We start from the raw sequence: 23,715 nt of genomic DNA, 5'->3' as shown, positions 1-23,715 counted from the left end.
GACTTTTTATAAAGAATTTAATAATGGGCGTGATTAAATTAAGCAAAACAAAGTGGTACAGTGGTAAAAGTGGTAAAAGCAAAGAAAGAAAATTGAAGAGGATAGATAAACTGAGAAAGTTGTCATTTAATATTATTAATATTATTATAAGTGTTATAAACATATTTTAGTATAGGATATAATAAACCTAGTATAGGGCATATTTTACCTATTAAAAATAGCACTTACAAGAACAGTTGATTTCCCAGACTGATTTATGGTGCAGGCACATTTTATATATCCCTATGATTCCTATACATGTCCTTAGTTTCCAAGACATGTATTTTAGTATGACTTTATGAGCTTTTGCCACAACTTTGTAACCTGTTATTTTTCCTGGTGAAAATAAACATGCATTGATGAGTAAATTATGTGCCAGAAAGTATGCTACCTGTCATTTTCCAAGTATTTTAATGTTCCTTACACCTGTTTTTTTCTTTAAAGGACTAAAATAATTTCATCTTAAATAATGTAATTCAAACAGCCACTAGGGACTTCAGACTACGAGGGATTTGATAACTGAATACATTTGTATGTCCTGCATTAACATGCAGATTATGACTGGATGTGGTACCCATTGCTTGTCTATGAGAAGATTTGGATTCAGTGATTCAGTGCTTTCCATACAGAAGCACCAAATTGTAGAAACAGCTATGCATGTGCTGTATTCCTTCAGTGCTTCTCAAATGAGAAGCATTTGATTGGAAAAAAAAATAGTTTCATGACATTACAGTATGAGGATTAAACTACAGTGAGAAGTCTGTTTCGGCAATGGATTCAGGGCAAATTTACAGTGAGATCTAAAATATTTTTTTATAAAAATAATATAGGGACCCTTAAATTTAAACAAATAAAGAAACACAGAGAACTATTTATTTTTAATAGACTGTTCCTCTAATTCATTGTGTGTACAATAATAGTATTTATGACTAAAACATTGACAGCTGCCCTTTCTTGCAATACTGGATTTCTAAGTCAAAGATGTCTAGCAGTCCAGCATTAAGAACAGCTATTACAGCATTTCACCCTGTCAAGCTCCTTGGAGCTGTCAAAGTACACAGCTACTCCATGATCATTTTTGCTGTTGGCTCTTACTACCACTGGAGGACAGCTAATACCTATATCTGCTGACTGCAGTCAATACCCTCCTTTTACCATCAGAACTCCTGTCCTTACTTAACTTTTTTTTTAATTAACCCATATCTCATTTGTAAATAGAGTCTGTCTGTCAAATGATCTGTCTATTGATTAAATACACGTACAGTTGCAAGAAAAAGTATGTGAACCCTTTGGAATGATATGGATTTCTGCACAAATTGGTCATAATATGTGATCTGTTCATCATCTAAGTCACAACAATAGACAATCACAGTCTGCTTAAACTAATAACACACAAATAATGAAATGTTGCCATGTTTTTGTTGAACACACCATGTAAACATTCACAGTGCAGGTGGGAAAAGTATGTGAACCCTTGGATTTAATAACTGGTTGAACCTCCTTTGGCAGCAATAACTTCAACCAAACGTTTCCTGTAGTTGCAGATCAGACGTGCACAATGGTCAGTAGTAATTCTTAACCATTCCTCTTTACAGAACTGTTTCAGTTCAGCAATATTCTTGGGATGTCTGGTGTGAATCGCTTTCTTGAGGTCATGCCACAGCATCTCAATTGGGTTGAGGTCAGGACTCTGACTGGGCCACTTCAGAAGGCGTATTTTCTTCTGTTTAAGCCATACTGTTGTTGATTTACTTCTATGCTTTGGGTCATTGTCCTGTTGCAACATCCATCTTCTGTTGAGCTTCAGCTGGTAGACAGATGGCCTTAAGTTCTCCTGCAAAATGTCTTGATAAACTTGGGAATTAATTTTTCCTTCGATGATAGCAATCTGTCCAGGCCCTGACGCAGCAAAGCAGCCCCAAACCATGATGCCCCCACCACCAAACTTCACAGTTGGGATGAGGTTTTGATGTTGGTGTGCTGTGCCTTTTTTTCACCACACACAGTGTTGTGTGTTTCTTCCAAACAACTCAACTTTGGTTTCATCCATCCACAGAATATTTTGCCAGTACTGCAGTGGAACATCCAGATGCTCTTGTGCAAACTGTAAACATGCAGCAATGTTTTGTTTGGACAGCAGTGGCTTCCTCTGTGGTATCCTCCCATGAAATCCATTCTTGTTTAGTGTTTTACATATTGTAGATTTGCTAACAGGGATTTTAGCATTTGCCAGTGACTTTTGCAAGTCTTTAGCTGACACTGTAGGATTCTTCTTCACCTCATTGAGCAGTCTGCGATGTGCTCTTGCAGTCATCTTTACAGGACGGCCACTCCTAGGGAGAGTAGCAACAATGCTGAACTTTCTCCATTTATAGACAATTTGACTTACCATGGACTGATGAACAGCAAGGCTTTTGGAGATACTATTATAACCCTTTCCAGCTTTATGCAAGTCAACAATTCTTAATCGTAGGTCTTCTGAGAGCTCTTTTGTGCGAGGCATCATTCACATCAGGCAATGCTTCTTGTGAAAAGCAAACCCAGAACTGGTGTGTGTTTTTTATAGGGCAGGGCAGCTGTAACCAACACCTCCAATCTCATCTCATTGATTGGACTCCAGTTGGCTGACATCTCACTCCAATTAGCTCTTGGAGATGTCATTAGTCTAGGGGTTCACATACTTTTCCCATCTGCACTGTGAAAGTTTACATGGTGTGTTCAACAAAAACATGGCAACATTTCATTCTTTGTGTGTTATTAGTTTAAGCAGACTGTGATTGTCTATTGTTGTGACTTAGATGATGATCAGATCACATTTTATGACCAATTTGTGCAGAAATCCATATCATTCCAAAGGGTTCACATACTTTTTCTTGCAACTGTATATACAGAAATTTACTTAACTCGCTGAATATACATGTAAAGACATATATATAAAAGCCACCATTAAATGCTACATTGTGTCCTAAATCATCAAATGTCACCTTTCTTTACAGAATTCATCTCTCTCTCCACTCTGTGCTCATTGATTTTATCCCTGGATCAAACTCATTCAATTAACAATTTTCACACAATATTTAGAAATCTTTGGAAAACCCAACAATTCAGAACCATCTTTCTTTAACTCTTCCTTTGTTTGCCTGATGGTAACTATTCCACTCCACACCTGTCCCATGTATATAAATTACAAATATTATAAGGGCTTTGGTTGCATGAGAGTCCTGCCAGAGGAGTCCCTGTATTGTTCCATTGCTTTCCCATTTCAGAACTTTCTGACCAATTAAGCCCACTATGTGTTACTTTGTGAACCCTTTGTCCAATTCAGACCACAATATTATTATATTATTATTATTATTTATAAAGCGACAACAAATTCTGCAGTACTCTATAACTGCTGACCTTAAACATGCCTCTTTAGTACCTACCTGAAAAAAACCAGCTCTCGACCCGTCCTCCCCCTCTAACTATCGTCCCATATCCCTGCTCCCTTTTTACTCAAAGCTTCTGGAAATACTTGTCTTTACCGGTATGTCTCACTTCTTCAATTCCAACTCTTTCCTTGACCCTCTTCAATCTGGCTTACGCCCTCTCAACTGCTTTTCTCAAAGTTACTAATGACTTAATCGCAGGTAAATCCAAGCGCCACCACTCCATACTAATTCTTCTTGACCTTTCTGCTGCTCTCCTTCTTCAAACTCTTCAATCACTCGGTCTCTGTGACTCTGTGCTCTTGTGGTTTTCCTCTTATCTCTCCCAATGCTCATTCAGTGTTTCCTTTTCTAATGATAACTTCTCCCATCGTCCTGTCTCGTTTGGAGTCCCACAAAGCTCTGTCCTTGGTCCCCTTCTATTTTCTCTTTATACTGCCTCTCTTGGCAAGCTTATTACCTCATTTGGATTCCACTACCACCCGTATGCTGATGCCACCCAGATAAATCTCTCCTCCCCGGATCTCTCCCCTGCCGTCCTGCAATGTGTCACTGCTTGCCTTTCTTCCATCTCTGACTGGATGTCCTCCTGATTTCTGAAACTCAATCTCTCTAAAACTGAGCTCCTTGTCTTTCCTCCTCTTAATACTGATCATCCTCTTTCGCTCTCCCATCAAGTTAGTGGTATCCACATCGGTCCATCCTTGCAAGCGCGCTGTCTTGACATCATACTTGATTCTGGCCTCACCTTTGAGCCTCACATCCAGTATGTTGCCAAATCATGTAGATGCTATCTTAAAAACATAGCCCACATTCATCCCTTTCTTACACAAGATGCTACCAAGGAGCTTGTCCATGCTCTAGAATTTCCCACATGGATTATTGTAACCCTCTCCTAACTGGTCTTCCGTATTGCCCCGCTACAGTCTGTAATGAATGCTGCCACCAGCCTGATTTTCCTCTCTAGTCGCTCCTCTCACACCTCACCCCTCTGCCAGTCCTAACATTGGCTCCCTGTATCCTATAGGAGTCAATTCAAAGTGCTAACCCATACCTATGAAGCACTGAACAATTCTAGCCCCTCTTATATCTCCTTCTAGATCCATAGGTATGACCCTTCTCTGTCTCTCCGCTCTGCCCATGACCTTCTCCTGTCCAGTGCTCACACCCGTAAAGCCAGCTCTCGCTTGCAGGATTTCCTACGGTCGGCTCTCTTCCTATGGAATAGCCTGCCTTAAAACCCATCTCTTTAGGAAAGCTTATGGCCTCCCAGAGTAACCTCTACCTTACATACCTGTCTCTTGCTCTCTCCTAAAGGGCAGCACTTTACTCTCTCCTCCAGCTCTGCTTCACTCCCACCTTATTTGATTGCTATTTCCTGTCCTAATGTGTGTTTTTACCCCCCTCCTATAGACTGTAAGCTTGTTTGAGCAGGATCCTCTTCAACCTATCGTTTTCTTGTAATTGTCCTATTTATAGTTAAATCCCCCCTCTCATAATATGGAATCTGTTGGCACTATATAAATGGTAATAATAATAATAATAATAATAATAATAATATCTGCAACAAGGCTTTCACTTATCTATTGTAGTCTGAAAGTGATGGATTAGACTATTACTGACTAACTCACTTGTCTGAAAAGAGATGTGGATGTCATTGTTCCCTCCCTACCAGGTACTGCCGCAAACGGAGATAGGGTATAGATTCACAACAGGTAAAGGAAGACAACATTTTGTTCAAGTTAAAGGGACACTATAGGCACCAAATCAACTTTAGCATAATGTAGTAGATTTGGTATATAGTTCATGCCTGAATTCTCTGCCATGTAGGAGATAAATCAAGTAACTTATACAGCCTTGACCACACCTACTTGCATGTGACTTGCACAGCCTTCCTAAGCCCTTCCTGTAAAGAGAGATCTAATGTTTAATCTTTCTTTATTGCGAATTCTGTTTAATTTAGAATTTCTTATCTTCCGTTCTGTTTGTAAGTCGTTATATGGTTACAGTAAGGGTGGATGCAAAGACAATACATATAATTTGTCAGAAAAATTCAGTTAATGCTTTATGTTTGAGTGTGGTATAGCTTTTTTTCCATTTCATAAAAAATTTGATACATGGGTTTCCATGGTGTTAATATGGATTTAGTCCTGCTCACACCAAAAATGCAGGGAATTATATGCCACCCTACAGGCATTTAAGAAATGGTTATTACAAACTGTTTTAAACTATTGGATTATTAAAGAGAGAAAATAAAGGAACACAATTTCCTGTGTGTATTATTGAAACAACATCTAAGCATTTAGTTTATCGAAGATAAGTGATTCTGTAAAGGCAGTGTGAACAAACTAGTGATAGATATTGAATGTGATGAAAATCTAATGGTAAAAAGCATGTAAACAAAGTGATTGTGTAAGACAGTTTACCGATGTATTTGATCTGGAAAAACAAAAACGTCTCCAGCAAGGTACCTCCAACTTAGATTTATATACCTGCTTACATTTACTATATTTAATAGTTTTTTTTATAGGCACACTCTAATACACCACACCTATTACAGTGTATTGTACTGGTTTTGGCAAAAAGGTTTTTGGTTGCTTTCACCCATTCTATTCAATTTTTTTTACATTGCACATAATATAGTCTTCTCTTAGCACCCCAATACCAGTCCGTCTGCCAACAGAATAATTAAGTTTCACCTCAACATTATCCATCTGACTATGGTCTTGATTTAATTATTTTCGATAAGCTTTTCAAATGATCACAATCTGTTAGAAAAAAATTTTTTTTAAATGATTTATCTACAGACATCGCCATTAAAATCTATAAGAATCTTTGCAAATAAATTAATTGAAAAGATTTTTTTTTTCTAACAGATTGCAATCAGCTTAAAAACCTATCCAAAAGAATTAAATCTGGGTCTATGTTGCCAAGATTATCGACTGAATTTGCAGGCTAGTGAAAACATGGAATTTACCAAGGTATTTGAAAAACACCTAACAAAAAAAATAAAACAATAATTCACAGCTACTCTATGTGACAATAAACGTATACATGGCTACATTTAGTAGCTAATTCACCCCTTTTTTAATGTATAATCTTTATTGAAGATTAGTTTTTTTTTGTTTTTCAAGAAGGTGTGTATACAGGCTCCCACATACTAATAAACCTTTAAGAATAAAATAAATAGATTATAGACCGTGGTTTGAGCAGAGAGGTCAATATATATAAGTCAATTTAGGGCTAAAACTTGGGGTATTTTAGCAGATGAAGCTAAATAAAATGTATTACGAAATAAGTTGCACAAGGGCCTTGACAGTTCTGCCAACTGATCTCAGAAGAATTATGTATTATAACTTGAATACAATAGAGATAGGCAGGTATAAATGAACGGTGTCCAGGTAAACAGCCATTCATCCACAGAAATAACAATTCATCAGGATTGACACTGCCAAGGCATTCCGTCGACTTCCATTTCCAAGTTCAAGGGAATGTTTTTCATTTATAAATTTTAGCCTTACCAGTCTGTTATTTACAAATTCAAAATACATGTATTTATTTTTTGGCAAATTGCACAGATCTTCTTGCAAATGTTTTGTGTTTTAGGATTAAGAGGGATCAGATAGCAAAACAAATTACGTCAATGGATAGTGTAAGTGGAGACAACCATACAAAGACAACAATCGGGAAAGTACTTACATGATGGCTCAAACAGATGTTAAAGTACTGGATGGTGAGTTTTCAGACGTACAATTTCCGAAGTGCACCAAAGTTTCCTTTATATTTGTCCACCCCTACAGTAAAATTAAAATTAGAAGAATACAAATGCATAGATTAAAACAAAGCAGCAGGTTTGATTCAGAATACAACAGACAAAATTAGTTTGAAATACGACCATGGGAGGGAAAGAGTATCAATCAATTACAATTATAAACAGTGAAATCTAGACTAGATTTTATCAAGAGTGCATTGTAAAAGATTGACCTAGATTTTTTCCTCAGATCAGTTAGAATTTATCAATTGATCTGGCAGTTCAGATCTACTGAATGAATGTTTCGTGCACACAGATGTTTAGAGCAATATGATCTGAAATGTTTTGCAAACTCAGGCAGATATGAGTTGAGACTAAAATGTATCACAGAGTCAAGGAGAGATCAGAAGCAAAATTAATGAAATGCAACAAAATCAAGTTCCAATTACATGGACGCAAATGCACTTTGAATGCGAAGGCAGAGACAGAGACAGAGAGGAATTACAATCTCTAGAAAGCATTGTAAACCTAGAATACGTGAGGTCAGAAGGACATGTATAATAAAGCACAATTGGGAAGATTAGATCAAGAATGTAGAATTTAAAATGAATTGCAAATGCAGACACAGTAAAAAATCTGTTACACTATACAAACCAAAAAACCTTTATAAAAATGGTCTAAAATGAACATTGCTCAGAAGAGAGGTAAGGGGGTCTCAGATAATTACAGCTACAAATAGTATGTTTGCATATAATATATATTTATAAATTTGCCTACTCTATCTCTGCAGTTTTCCATCTCTTTCAGCTCCCTTCGTCACTGACCTCTTCCCTTTCTAGTTTTGGTTTATATACAGTTAGGCCAGAAATATTTGGACACTGGCACAATTGTCATCATTTTGGCTCTGTAAGGCACCACAATGGATTTGTAATGAAACAAGTAAGATGCAATAAAAGTGCAGACTTTCAGCCTTAATTCAATGGGTTAAACAAAAATTGTGTATGAAACTTTAGGGATTGCAACCATTTTCATATACAGTCCCCTTATTTTGTGGGCTCAAAATAAACACAATCATATATATATATATATAGATATATATATATATATATATTTTTTTTTTTTCATTTTTAATACTTTGTCGAGAAACCTTTGAAGGCAATGACTGCTTGACTGGTGGAATGCATGGACATCACCAAACGCTGGGTCTCCTCCTTTGTGATGCTTTGCCAGGCCTTTACTGCAGCTGTTACTAATTGTTGTTTGTTTGTTGGTCTTTCTGCCTTAACCCCTTAACACCGCAGCCAAATGTACAAGTTGTGAACGAAACAAAACGTAAACAAAACCTGGCATTTGCGCTATATGTCTGTCCAACCGTAATTCACCTCTTTCATATTAAATGCACCCCCCTTATTATATATCATTTTATTCAGGGGAAACAGGGCTTTCATTTAATATCAAATATTTAGCTATGAAACATAATTTAATATGAAAAAAATGGGACAAAATAAGATTTTTTTTTATTTTTTTCGTTCTACATGACATTTTAACTGTCAATGTCATAATACTGTTTGCTTTTACTGCAATAAAATACACATAATTGTATTCAGCAAAGTCTCACGTGTAAAACAGTACCCCCTATGTACAGGTTTTATGGTGTTTTGGGAAGTTACAGGGTCAAATATAGCGTGTTACATTTGAAATTGAAATTCGCCAGATTGGTTACGTTGCCTTTGAGACTGTATAGTAGCCCAGGAAATAAATTTACACCCATAATGGCATACCATTTGCAATAGTAGACGACCCAAGGTATTGCAAATAAGCGATGTCCAGTCTTTTTTAGTAGCCATTTGGTCACAAACACTGGCCAAAGTTAGCGTTCGTATTTGTTTGTGTGTGAAAAATGCAAAAAACGCCAATTTTGGCCAGTGTTTGTGACTAAGTGGCTACTAAAAAAGACTGGACATACCCCATTTGCAATACCTTTGGTTGTCTACTATTGCAAATGGTATGCCATCATAGGGGTAATTTTCATTCTTGGGCTACCATAGGGTCATAAAGGCAACGTAAGCAATCTGGCGAATTTTAATGTGAAAAAAATTAAACACAAGCCTTATATTTGACGCTGTAATTTTTGAAAACACCATAAAACCTGTACATGAGGGGTACTGTTGTACTCAGGAGACTTCGCTGAACACAAATATTTGTGTTTCAAAACAGTAAAAAGTATTGCAGCAATAATATCGTCCCTGTAAGTGCTGTTTGTGCGTGAAAAATGCAAAAAACGTCATTTTTACTGGCGATATCATGGTTGTAATACATTTTACTGTTTTGAAACACTAATATTTGTGTTCAGCGAAGTCTCCCGAGTAAAACAGTACCCCCCATGTACAGGTTTTATGGTGTCTTGGAAAGTTATAGGGTTAAATATAGTGCTAGCAAATTAAATTCCCTATACTTTCGGCATGGGTGGTCAGGCAGGTCCCGCTAATTGTAATTAATTAGGATACCTAATTATGTAAAATTATTACATAAATATATATGTAGAATTAATATATGTATATATATACATATGTGTATATATACATATATATATATATATATATATATATATTTTTTTTTATATTTTTATTTATATATAGGTATATATATAGTGATATATACGTATATATTTATGTATATAGATATATATATTATTTCGTTCTACGTGTATTTTGATATAAATATATATATATTAATATCACAATACAGTTAGAACAAAATAAAACACATCTATATATTTTTTTATATTTTATTTTTAATTATTTATTTTATTTTATTTTTTTACGTATTTACATATTTATTTTTTTATATTATTTATAAATATATATATAACAATAATTATATATATATTTAATCAGTATCAGTCTACGTGTAATTTGATATTAATATATATATATAATTATATATATATTAATATTAAAATACACCTAGACGGTGTATGTGTGTGTATGTATATGTGTATATATATACTTAGATCATATATATATAATATATATATATATGATCTAAGTATACATTTTTTTTTTTACACTTTTAACATTATTTTTATTTTATTTTCAGCCAGCAGGGGGACCAACTGTCATTACAGTTGGTCCCCCTGCTGGCAATGCCTGAGCCAGCTATCCCGGCCATGTGATTGTGAGGTCCTCGCAAGGACCTCACTCTCACATGACCGGGAGGCACCGGAGGAGGAAGATGTGCCGCGGGGGGGCTCCCTGGGAGTCCCCCCAACCGCGATCGCCGGCGTGGGACCGCCGGCGACCGGGTAAGTTACTAAAAACCGGAGGGCGTACTATTACGTCCGGCGGCGTTTAGAGCCGCTTTTAAAAGGACGTAATAGTACGCCCTCCGGACTTAAGGGGTTAAGTTTTATCTTCAGCACATGAAATGTGTGCACAATTGGATTGAAATCAGGTGATTGACTTGGCCATTGAAGAATATTCAACTTCATTGCCTTAAACTCAGTCATTGTCCATCTGTAAAGTGATGTGCCGCCCAATCTATTTCGCTGAATTTACAGTCATACATGCATGCATTCTGTGGAAGTCCAGGCCTTTTTGTGTTGCAGAGCTCATTAGTGCATTCTTTTTTTTCTCAGAATGTACCAATCTGTTGATTTGGCCACGCCAAATGTTCCTGCTATATTTCCTTTTTATTTTTTTTTGCCGGCTAAGGATGGCCTGTTTCACATGCATTCAGAGCTCCTATGACCGCATGTTTTGGGTTCACAACAACAGCTTCCAAATGCGAATGCCACACCTGGAATCAACTCCAGACTTTTTAGCTGCTTAATTGATGAAGAAATAAGGAATCACCTACACATGTCCATGTTCAATTACTTATGGCCCCTTGAAAAAGAGGGGGATACATATTAAAGAGCTGTAATTCCTAAATCCTTCCTCCAATTAAGAAGTAATTACCCTCAAATTGAAGCTAAGACGTTGCTTTTTAAGCCCAAATTCATTATTTAACTTGAATTTATGTTGGTAAACAGCAGAAATAACAAAACTTGTGTCAGTATCCAAATATTTTCTGACCTAACTGTATATATAAAAGTTTTTTTTTTATAGAACTAAAACTTAGAAGGTAATTGACTCAACGACCGGATTTTGCTTGAATGGACAAAATTAGGTGAAAATGGTCAAATTCCAAGTGGAATTGCAATTCTCATATTAACTAACGGCAATTGTGGTCAAATTTCAAGCGATCCGACAGAATCTGTGCTATTTGTGCAAATTCTAATCCTATACAAGGTATAGGTTTCAGAATATGTCCAAAGCACTGGTTCTAAACTAAACTGGAACTAAATCAGGAATCTCATGGCAATTCTCGAGAGATGTGAAACTTGTTTAGCAGAGAGCTCTGATTGGTTGGTTAACCACCAGTGTGGGTACTTGTGTAGGGGGCGTGTTACAGATTCCCCCTGTTATTTTACAAGCCCAATCCCCAGTTGCTATTTTATGGTTACAATGGGCATCCACTGGCTGCTCTCTGTTTTGTAGCTGTGCCTCCAATTGCAGCATAACAGATAGGGGGATAAGTGAGGTTTCGGACCCAGATTTTAGCCATCGGCAGCTTTCGGCCCAGGTGAAATTAAGACCAAACTCAAGCTCATTTGGCGCCTGCTTGCAGGGACCGCACAGCATTGAATGATTTTGCTCCATTCGGTACGGGGCACTTTAACTTTAGTGAGTTACACTGCTAACATGAGAAAGAAAGGAAAGTAAGAAAGGGAAAGGGAGAAAGAAAGGGAAGAGAGAGAGGAAGAAAGAGAAAAACATATTTGAGATATTTGGAATAATGCTTAAATCAAGAGGATACTACACAAATTCATTATTATAGTGTCGCTTTGATTCTTCTACCATTTACTTACTTCTAGGAGACTGATAATCTTATCAGATCCTTTTAGTGTTTGACTATTTACCAAATACAAAGACAAAGAACAGAATACAATCATACATTAAACCAGGAACAACATTCAAATGTGGCCCAGGACATTGTGCGAATGCAAGCTAGAGACAGACTCATTTGATTGATGTGTAATCGTGATTCACAAAAGGGCAATCTATGTTCAAAAATACAGCAGTCCAGGGTTTATAGTCTTGAAATGACGGGAATTAATGTGTCTGCACATGTATTTAACATTGATCATTGCTGGCATTGTTTCTGCTGAGAATATAATCTCAAAATCTGCAAATCCAGTATCGTAAACACAGTCTTTTCCTATTTATCACCATGAAATACATCTGTTTATGTCAGTAATATCTAATCTTTTCTATTGCAACATTTGTTGGCTATGTTTCCCGGGATGCTAAGCCAGCCAATTTATACTGAAATAAAACAATAGTTTTTACAGCATGTGTGAGTTTGTAGAGAGATATAAAGGGACACTATAGACACCCAGACCTCCGCCCCCCTTTTTAACCCTACAGCTGAAAACATTGCCATTCTGAAAACATTGCCATTCTCCAGTAGAGGCATTTCTGATGAAATGGCAAAATTAAACTCTGCTATTTCAATCAGATGTCCTCAGAGAGACCATCTGATTGGCACAACCTGTCACTTTTCCGTACATGCGCACTAGGTTCCCAATGCTTTCCTACTGGAAAGCATAGAATTGGCTCAGATCATCGATCTGGATCATCTCAGCTAAGGAGGCGAAGCTTCCCTACGGAGATGAGTCCTGCAGGGAGACAAAAAATAAGTAAAATATTATTTTTTCCCTGCAGATGGGTGCACCTAAACAGCCAAAAGGGAACTATAGCATTAGAAATACAATCCTTTTAAGACAAAAAGGCAGAAATCTTAGGAAATTATAAGTGTATATATTTATATATGTATTTATTTATATTATATACATAAATAATAAATACCTAACAACTAGTTAAAGGTTTATTTTTTTTTTTTTATGTTTACATGCATTTTTAAATAATAAATAGTTTACACTATATTATAATGCAAATTATAGGCATGCACATTATTTAAAAAGCAGTAATAAGGCCGCAAATTCATTGGATATATTACAAGGGACATTGAATACCAAAAGCACTACATATTGATGTAGTGGTTGTGGTGCATACATGGTGTCACGTTACTAGACAATACAAAGCATTGCTATTTCTGAGATATTTTTAATTCGGATGAAACACACCTCTAGTGGCTGTCAGGAAGACAGTCATTAGGGGGACTTCCTTTTTTAAAGGTCTTCACTTTCAGAATCATCACGAATAGCATTAAGAAATGGTTTGCTGGATCACTGCGATTTACACACATTGTTCATTGCTCCACATTCATTTTCTATGAGAAGCAGTGGGTAGGTCAGACTGTGGAGAGAAGATTCCCCTGATAGTGAATTATAAGGAAATTTTTATAGGGGTTTTTGTTTTTTTGGAAAATGGATACTCTACACTAAAAAAGTAAACAATGCAAGACAAAAATAAATGTTAATTTTTAACCCCTTCAGGACGGAGTCAATAGTGCACGTTCTGATCAAAACAAAACGTAAACAAAAACTGGAATTTGTGCTATATGTCTGTTCACCCGTAGTTCACCGCTGTCACATTAAGTGCACTCACACTTATTATATATCATATCATGTTCAGGAGAAACAGGGCTTTAATTTATCATTAATTATTCATATATGGAACATAATTTATTATGAATAAAATTTTAAAAAATTTTGAGAAAATAAGATTTTTTTAAACATTTGTATTTCCATCTGACATTTTAGCTGTGAATGTCATAATACGGTTAGGTTTTACTGCAAAAAAAAGGCACATATTTGTAATCAGCGATGTCTCACGAGTAAAACAGTACCCCCTATGTACAGGTTTTATGGTGTTTTGGAAAGTTACAGGGTCATATATAGAACGTTCCATTTTCAAATTGAAATTTGCCAGATTAGTAATGTTACCTTTGAGACGGTATGGTACCCCCATAATGGCATACCATTTGAAAAAGTAGACAACCCACGGTATTGAAAGTGGGGTATGTTTAGTCATTTTTAGTAGCCACTTAGTCACAAACAATGGCCAAAGTTAGCGTTCATATTTTTTTTTCGTGTGAAAAAAGCAAAAAATCTAATATTTGGCCAGTGTTTGTGACTAAGTGGCTACTAAGAAAGACTGGACATACACCACTTGCAATACCTTGGGTTGTCTACTTTTGCAAATGGTTTGCCATCATGGGGGTAATTCTCATTCCTGGGCTACCATACACTCTCAAAGGCAACATAACCAATCTGGCAAATTTCAATGTCAAAAAAATGAAATGCAAGCCTTATATGTGACTCTCTAACTTTCCAAAACACCATAAAACCTGTACATGGGGGGTACTGTTATTCTCGGGAGACTTCACTAAACACAAATATTAGTGTTTTAAAACAGTAAAACATATTACAACAATAATATAATCCATAAAAGTGCAGTTCGTTTGTAAAAAAAATGAAAAAAACTTTTACTTAAAATATCATCGTTGTAATACAATTTACCAATTTGAAACGCTAATATTTGAGTTCAGCGAAGTCTCCCGAGTAAAACAGTACCCCCTATGTACAGGTTTTATGGTGTCTTGGAGAGTTACAGGGTCAAATATAGTGCTTGCGAATTAAATTCTCTGCACTTTCTCCCTGTGTTGTCAGTCATGTCAATCAAATTTTAATTAATCAAATTACATAATTATGTTACAAGATTACTTAAATATACATGTATATGCATATGTATGCATTTATAGGTATTTAAATTCTACGTGTAAACTTTTATGTAATTATATGTATTTATCTCTATATATATATTTGCGGTTATTTGTATTTTATATATTATTATTATTATTTTATTATTTATATAGCGCCAAAAAATTCCGTAGCGCTGTAAAATGGGTGGACTAACAGACACATAATTGAGATCAGACCACTGGACGTACAGGAACAGAGGGGGTTGAGGGCCCGGCTCAATAAACTTACATTCTAGAGATAGAGATATATATATATAGAATGTCATTCTAAGTGTATTTTGTTACCAATATATATATATATTAATAACAAAATACAGTTAGAATGAAATTACATTTGAATATATAATTTATATTAAATTTTGTTTCAATATTTTATTTATTTATTTTATTATGTTATTTATTATTGTAATTATATGTGTGTATATATATATATATATATATAATATATGTGTATATATTTATTATATATATAATATATATATACATATGTGGCGAAACCAACCTCGCCACTATGAGCTGGAGAAGCCTGGTTGCTCGCCTGCTTCCTTTGGACTATGGACCAGACTTTAAAAAGCTTTATTTTACCTGCAGAAAGGCATATTCGTGCCTTTCAGCCGGGGTGTTCGGTAGATTCCAGCTACCGAACAAACTACCGTATGAGGGACCACCTAGGAGATGGAGTGTGCCGTCAATTAACCGCCCAGAAGCTGCGGTTAACCGCAGCTTAATTGATGAACGCTGGGTGGCCTTTGTTCGTTTGCCGACCACGAGGTAGCGGCCATTTTAATCGTGCAAAAGACCAGCGGTGTTCGGCGAGGATTCTATGGAACTATAAACGGACACTTAATTGCACGAACACCGCTGAGCCGTCTGTCGCCTGGGTCCTAATCGTACAAGGTTAACCGAACACTGGAATTCGGTATTTCTATGGGAATTGTAGTAACCCAGATAGCTATACCATGGAGCCTATTTGTGTGATTAAAGACTTTGGCTCCATGGCGATTAAACTGTATTCGTGTAGTCTGGGTGCCATTCACCTAATAATGTGCACCCAGACCTGAGCTATCTGGGGATATGTAACATGTCTGTGTTGGGTGGAATAAAAGTGACTTTATATATTTTAAAGCATAATACTGTATTTAGATCCCCACATGTGTAATGGAGTCTTGTCTTTGTCCTGAGAGATAATTGGATTACCTCTACAATTATCTCCAGGGCAGAAGGGAGGAAACCAGGATGCATTGTGGGAATGTTTACTGCTGTGTGTCTGTAATTGGTTTATGTCCGTCCTTTGTTACAGTCTTCCATTTGGTCCCCTGGGGGAGTGTCCACCAGGTGGGAGACCTGCATAAATACTGGGCAGGTAGCCCTGAGTAAATGAGTTGCTGTTTAACCCTGAAGCTGGAGTGTGTCTCTTTCTTGGGGGGAAGGGGACTGTATGCCGACTGCCAGGAGTGTAAGCTGTCCATATTGCTTTTCCTGTTCGGCTGCTTCCAGGGTTCGTGTGTCTGCTGTTCGAGAGTTGGTGAATTCGTGCAGTTTGGGAGTTCGGGAAGTTGGTGCTTATGGTAGCTGCTGGTCTATGGAAAAGGGGATTATCGCCTAAACGCATTTTTCCCCTTTTATGCTGAAACGGTCCGTTACAATTGGTGGCAAGCGGCGGGATCGTTCCTACAACCAGAGGGACAGCTACAGACAACACCATTCCTGGATTACAAAGTGAGGGCAACGCCAGTACCCGTACAGCGCCCCTATCTACAAGGAACCAACTGCAGCAGAGCAAGCATGGCACCCAGCTACACGCAGGAGGAGTTTGACAAAGAGCTGAGATCACGACTGATTTTCTTCGGACCCAACCCCCCAGAGAAATGCGTGCGGCTTGTGAGTGGACATGTAGATGAGTACCTGCGGTTCATGGCAGATCCAGCCAAGGGTATCGGTCGCCCTATCCGGCGGCAGAGTGCGTTTCGGGGACTCAAAGGTGTACCCCAGGGAGATGATGGTGTCGTCCATCCTCCCCAGCAGCCGTGTGTGTCCCAGGGAGCCGAAGGTGCAGTCCTTCCTCCCCAGCGGCAGGCTGAGTTACAGGGGGCAGAGGTTGTTGTTCCTGCCCCCCAGCAGCAAAGTGATATGCCAAGAAGGCAGTGTGAAGTGAAGGGAGAGGAGAGCAGCGTCCTCCCTCCCCAGTGGCAATGTGTGCCCCAGGGAGCTGATGGTGTCGTCCATCCTCCCCAGCAGCCGTGTGTGTCCAAGGGAGCCGAAGGTGCAGTCCTTCCTCCCCAGCGGCAGGCTGAGTTACAGGGGGCAGAGGTTGTTGTTCCTGCCCCCCAGCAGCAAAGTGATATGCCAAGAAGGCAGTGTGAAGTGAAGGGAGAGGAGAGCAGCGTCCTCCCTCCCCAGCGGCAGTGTGTGCCCCAGGGAGCTGATGGTGTCGTCCATCCTCCCCAGCAGCCGTGTGTGTCCAAGGGAGCCGAAGGTGCAGTCCTTACTCCCCAGCGGCAGGCTGAGTTACAGGGGGCAGAGGTTGTTGTTCCTGCCCCCCAACAGCAAAGTGATATGCCAAGAAGGCAGTGTGAAGCGAAGGGAGAGGAGAGCAGCGTCCTCCCTCCCCAGCGGCAGTGTGTGCCCCAGGGAGCTGATGGTGTCGTCCATCCTCCCCAGCGGCAGTGTCTGTCCCAGGGAGCAGAAGGTGCAGTCCTTCCCCCCCAGCGGCAGTGTGTGTCCCAGGGAGCAGAAGGTGTCGCCCTTCCTCCCCAGCGGCAGTGTGTACCCCAGGGAGCTGATGGTGTCGTCCATCCTCCCCAGCGGCAGTGTGTCCTGCCGGGAGCAGAGACAGTCAGTCTCGCACCCCAGCAGCCGGACAAGAGAATGAAAGGGGAGACAGCTGGTCCCCCTTTCCACCAGCAGAGAGAGTGGCAGGGAGAGGAGCCTGCTACCCCCTCTCCCCAGCGGCAGTTTACCGTCCAGAGAGAGGAGCTTGTTACACCCTCTCTCCAGCGGCAGCCTAACCCACCAAGGGGAGATGTTAAGCCCCACGACTGTGCAGATGGGACCGTAGTCTCTGTACTTACAGCCCAAGGGGTAGGGACGGTCGGTCCTGTCCCCCAGCCACAGAGCAATGTATCCAAAGGGGAGACAGTCGGTCTCCCCCTCCGGCAGCCGAGCTATGCACCTAAAGGGGAGACAGTCAGTCTCCAGCAACCAGGCTCCAACCAGACTACTTCCGTGGTAGTGCTGGCACCAGGACAGAATACCGCTGGTCTCTGCCCCCTCAGCAACCCACCAAGGCAGCCTAACTGTTCCCCACACAGTCATGGTGAGACACCTGGACCTGGACAAGTTTGTAATTTTTTCAGGTGTAGTACCCAGTTATTGTGGGGGGGCTGTACTAATAGTTGTGTTTTGTGGGTGGGTTGCTGGACTAACCAGGGCACTGACCGGCAGGAGGTCAGGTACCCTGTTAGTCTAGTTGGTAAAGGGGAGAAGTGTGGCGAAACCAACCTCGCCACTATGAGCTGGAGAAGCCTGGTTGCTCGCCTGCTTCCTTTGGACTATGGACCAGACTTTAAAAAGCTTTATTTTACCTGCAGAAAGGCATATTCGTGCCTTTCAGCCGGGGTGTTCGGTAGATTCCAGCTACCGAACAAACTACCGTATGAGGGACCACCTAGGAGATGGAGTGTGCCGTCAATTAACCGCCCAGAAGCTGCGGTTAACCGCAGCTTAATTGATGAACGCTGGGTGGCCTTTGTTCGTTTGCCGACCACGAGGTAGCGGCCATTTTAATCGTGCGAAAGACCAGCGGTGTTCGGCGAGGATTCTATGGAACTATAAACGGACACTTAATTGCACGAACACCGCTGAGCCGTCTGTCGCCTGGGTCCTAATCGTACAAGGTTAACCGAACACTGGAATTCGGTATTTCTATGGGAATTGTAGTAACCCAGATAGCTATACCATGGAGCCTATTTGTGTGATTAAAGACTTTGGCTCCATGGCGATTAAACTGTATTCGTGTAGTCTGGGTGCCATTCACCTAATAATGTGCACCCAGACCTGAGCTATCTGGGGATATGTAACATGTCTGTGTTGGGTGGAATAAAAGTGACTTTATATATTTTAAAGCATAATACTGTATTTAGATCCCCACATGTGTAATGGAGTCTTGTCTTTGTCCTGAGAGATAATTGGATTACCTCTACAATTATCTCCAGGGCAGAAGGGAGGAAACCAGGATGCATTGTGGGAATGTTTACTGCTGTGTGTCTGTAATTGGTTTATGTCTGTCCTTTGTTACAGTCTTCCATTTGGTCCCCTGGGGGAGTGTCCACCAGGTGGGAGACCTGCATAAATACTGGGCAGGTAGCCCTGAGTAAATGAGTTGCTGTTTAACCCTGAAGCTGGAGTGTGTCTCTTTCTTGGGGGGAAGGGGACTGTATGCCGACTGCCAGGAGTGTAAGCTGTCCATATTGCTTTTCCTGTTCGGCTGCTTCCAGGGTTCGTGTGTCTGCTGTTCGAGAGTTGGTGAATTCGTGCAGTTTGGGAGTTCGGGAAGTTGGTGCTTATGGTAGCTGCTGGTCTATGGAAAAGGGGATTATCGCCTAAACGCATTTTTCCCCTTTTATGCTGAAACGGTCCGTTACAACATATATATATTATATATATGTAACGTCATTCTAAGTGTATTTAAATAATAATATATGTACTTATATTAGTATTAAAATACACTTTGTATGACGTTGTATGACGTATATATATATATATATATATATATATATATATATATATATATATATATATAGATATATATAAATACATTTATTTTATTTTTAAACATGTTTAATTATTTTTTTTTAATACTTCCCACCAGCAGGGGGACTGTCTGACATTTTAGACAGTCCCCCTGCTGGCAGATCCACAGCCAGCTATAGGGGGCCATGTGATCGCTCTTTGAGAGCGATCACATGGCCCCCGGGGGCCTCATTTGCCGGGGGAGGGATGCCTGGGCTGTCAGGCAGCCCTCCAGAAGAGGATCGCGGCGGAGGTAAGTACCTCCGATCTCCAGGGGCTGCAAGCCGTTACGGCGTTCTATGCCGCCACAATGGCTTTAAAGTTCTTTAAATGCGGGACGGCATAGAACGCCGTAACGGCGTTAAGGGGTTAACAAATGCAATAAGCTGGCAGCACTTCATGACTAATCCTACCTCTACAATCTAAATCATGTCAAAATAGTAAACCCAGAAACTAAAATGTTTGTTTGTTTGTTAAAAAACTTACATATAATCGCCACAGCTTACTACTTAGTGAATAATTATCATTGAACTGATCAATTATACCAGGCAGGAGCAAAGATTTGCTTAAAATTTTATATATTGACTTATATGTAGTGGTTAAGCTGTTTATAGCTTGTCCACGCAGGCTTTTCAATGTAAACGCTGTCTTTTCAGAGAAAGGGCAGCGTTTACAGTGCAGCCTAGTTACACCTCTAGAGGCAGTCACTCAGACATTCACTAGAGGTGCCTACCATCAGTGTCAGTGCTGCACAGTGTAAAAAAAGTTTTCACTCTACAAAGAAGGGGGCCAAGGATCTAAACTGCCACAACAGCACTACAGTGTCAGGAATACTTGCTTGTATTGCTGACACTATAGTGTTCATTTAACCCCTTAAGGACCAAACTTCTGGAATAAAAGGGAATCATGACATGTCACACATGTCATGTGTCCTTAATTAAAGAGAAATGGGACAAAGTAAAGCGAAATAAACACCAGCCTCAGCTTTAACTCTTATGAGACTTGGGTACTTTTCATGATAATTATTAAACCTCTATTTTTAAACTTCATTTTCTCTGGACAAGTGCCTCAAAACTGAAGAAGAGCAAATGTGGTGCCATTATCTAAAAAGCAATTAGGAACTCAACCTGTCAATTACAAGCCACTGAATTTAACATTGATAATGGGGAACATAGTTTGAAGGAATAAGATAATGCATAATGGTAAAATACACTGTAGAAAAAAGAATTGTTAGCACCAATCAATAGCGATTTATGATACATAGGTATTGACAAACTGACATCGTGAATTTGTATGAAGAAATAACTAGGAACTTATACCAATCCAATGCTAAATATATAGTCTATTTAGGCTTGGAAAAAAAAAACATTTGACATAATCATAAATGCCAAGGTTTGTAAAGGCCTATAAAATAATGAAAACGACCTTGGGGATAGTTCTAAAACAAGAATAATTATAAAACAAAAGATTTCAGTCTTTCTTTTTTTTAATATTGAACAATCTCAGGTGCTGTGAAAGCTATAAGTCAAGCACTGTATGCTTAAATTATAGATAAACAGATTTAAACTGTTATTTACAGTGGGTGGAAAATAAAATACACCTATATACACATGGGACCAAACTGTAAAAATGAAGAAACTGGCATTACATTTTTGGATTATGAAATTCAACATTTGTCAAAGAAAGGTTATGCATTTTGAGATAAAAATGCTTTTAGAAACTTAGCCATGCAACAAGAACAAATAGATTATATGTATAAATATGTAAAGCAAATTCTGATTTTTGTCACTGCATCACATAGAAAAAAAGCATTGACTTATTCACCTATGAATATTAAGCATTAACTTATTCACCTATGTTACTGATCCAGAAGATAAACTTGGTGTAAGAGTTAAATATTGCACTTCCGCAGATGCGATAGGACTGCAAATAAATCAAATTCTCTCCCAATGAGATTATTATGGCAGCTGGATTCAAGATGAATCCAATGCAGACCACTTAGTGAACTAATGCCATAAAAAAGGAAAGCATAAATGACATAGTATTTCTTTCAGAAATGCTATATTGTGCTCTAAGAATAACAAATTACATAGTATTTCTTTCAGAAATGCTATATTGTGCTCTAAGAATAACAGGTCTGAATTAGCAATAACAGAGCTATCCACAGAAGATAAAATTATTTGAAGTCAGTGACTTCAAAGTGAATTTCACATTGTAGATATAAATTACCCCCGAGATTTTTTTCAGTTGGGACATATTGACCTAAAATGTTTGTTGAATTCACATTGAATTCCAGTGAACAATTCTGTATTTTAATTTATTTATTTTTTTTATTTACATTTCTACTATTTTTTTTGAAATTTTAATTTCTACACCAAAAACAAATGATTCAAATTTGACTTTCTCCCCCAAATCATTTTAGTGAAATTTAAAGGATCACTTTAGTGTCAGGAAAACAAACTCATTTTCCTCCCCACCCTCAGGCACCCTGGATTAACAATGTAAATTGTAAACGCTAAAACGACTATGTTTACATCTGAAGGGTTAAAACCTGGGGGACCTGGCACCCAGACCACTTCATTGAGCTGAAGTCATCTGGGTGACGATAGTGTCCCTTTAACTATAATAGTACTGACTGACTAGAAACTTCACAATTGTAACATAAAGGATCAAGTGTGAACCTAATTTAATTATAGTATTATAAGAATTATTGAAAGACACTTGCAAATCAGAATACTTTATTTTTCAAAAAAGGAACAATTAGGTTTCTCTTGCTTTGTTAACGTAATACTGTGTTTAAAGTCCCTTAATAATCCTTTGTAGGAACTGTATAATCCACAGACTGAGGATATAACAAATTCACTATTGGTAAACATAAGAAATGAGGCTCCAGTAAAAAACAGACACAATTTACAGATTATATAGTCAAGAAATGGTCACTGTAGGTATGTTTGCTATTGCCTTATTCAAATGGTAAATTAATTTATGCTAATGAGAGTAAATAGGAAGTATTGCATTAGAGAAATTAAGTTTTAGACCAATATAGCAATGTTGATGACAAGACTTGGGTGCTGCTGAACTTTTCATTTCGTTCAAATACATTTGGACTAAAAAACATTTCTGTTCATCTGAAATGATTGGCACATTTGTTTTCAGAAAAATTTAGACATTATTTTTGTTTTGGAAATTCCATTCAGATGAATAGAATTGCATTGACCGAACAGTTCAGAAGAAGTCGAACAGAGTTATTCACTAACATCTGAATGTCCCCGAACTGAATGGAGCAAAACCAGTCATTGTTTTACTGTGTCAATCTGACTTCAAAATCCAGTTCAAACTATTCAACAATTTCCAGATTTTGAAGATAAGGCTCGGATTGAGCCTGAATTTCAACTGACTGGCAGCTGGATCAAATGCTTAAAATAAGCAAACACATTTTAAAAAAAGCAGTAGCACCCAAACTCTCAATATAATCCTTTGTATAGAGTGAATATCGGCTGAACAAATTTGATTGTTAAATGCTATTCTTATATACTCTTACACACCCTCTAGAATGTAAGTTCATGGAGCTGGGTCCTCCACCCCTCTGTTCTTGTACGTCCAGTTGTCTGGTTACAATTACATGTATGTTAGTCCACCCATTGTACAGTGCTACGGAATTTGATGGTGCTATATAAATAATAATAAAATAATAATAATAATATACTGCTTCAACAATCTGCTTTGTTTTGTTTTGATTATAAACACCAGCATACACCATTGGACATCATATATCACAGGACTAAGCAGATTGACTAAATGAGAATCAGCTTACTACTATGACCCTCCTTTGTCTGTTATACAAAAGGTCAAGCACGTCATCTGAATAAACAAATAGATGAATGGTGCATGGACGAATATCATTGGTGTTCTTTTGTTCCTTCGGTTTCCCATTCG

At 38.4% G+C, this 23,715-nt stretch overlaps 1 protein-coding gene across 15 annotated transcripts in view; it reads right to left on the bottom strand.

Moving 5' to 3' along the window:
* The window catches only part of NRXN2 (neurexin 2), a 973,084-nt gene that overhangs the window by 825,645 nt on the left and 123,724 nt on the right, over positions 1–23,715 (bottom strand). For all 15 annotated transcript variants that reach the window (XM_063438522.1, XM_063438529.1, XM_063438527.1 and 12 more), the window contains exon 2: positions 7,167–7,261. The gene's annotated coding sequence lies outside the window, so the exon portion shown is untranslated. The remainder of the gene's footprint in view (positions 1–7,166; positions 7,262–23,715) is intronic.

The sequence above is a fragment of the Pelobates fuscus genome, chromosome 12 (assembly GCF_036172605.1).
Source record: "Pelobates fuscus isolate aPelFus1 chromosome 12, aPelFus1.pri, whole genome shotgun sequence".
Classification (NCBI taxonomy): Eukaryota; Metazoa; Chordata; class Amphibia; order Anura; family Pelobatidae; genus Pelobates; species Pelobates fuscus.
Note: the sequence above shows the minus strand (reverse complement) of the source record. Positions and strands in the feature narration are given on the sequence as shown.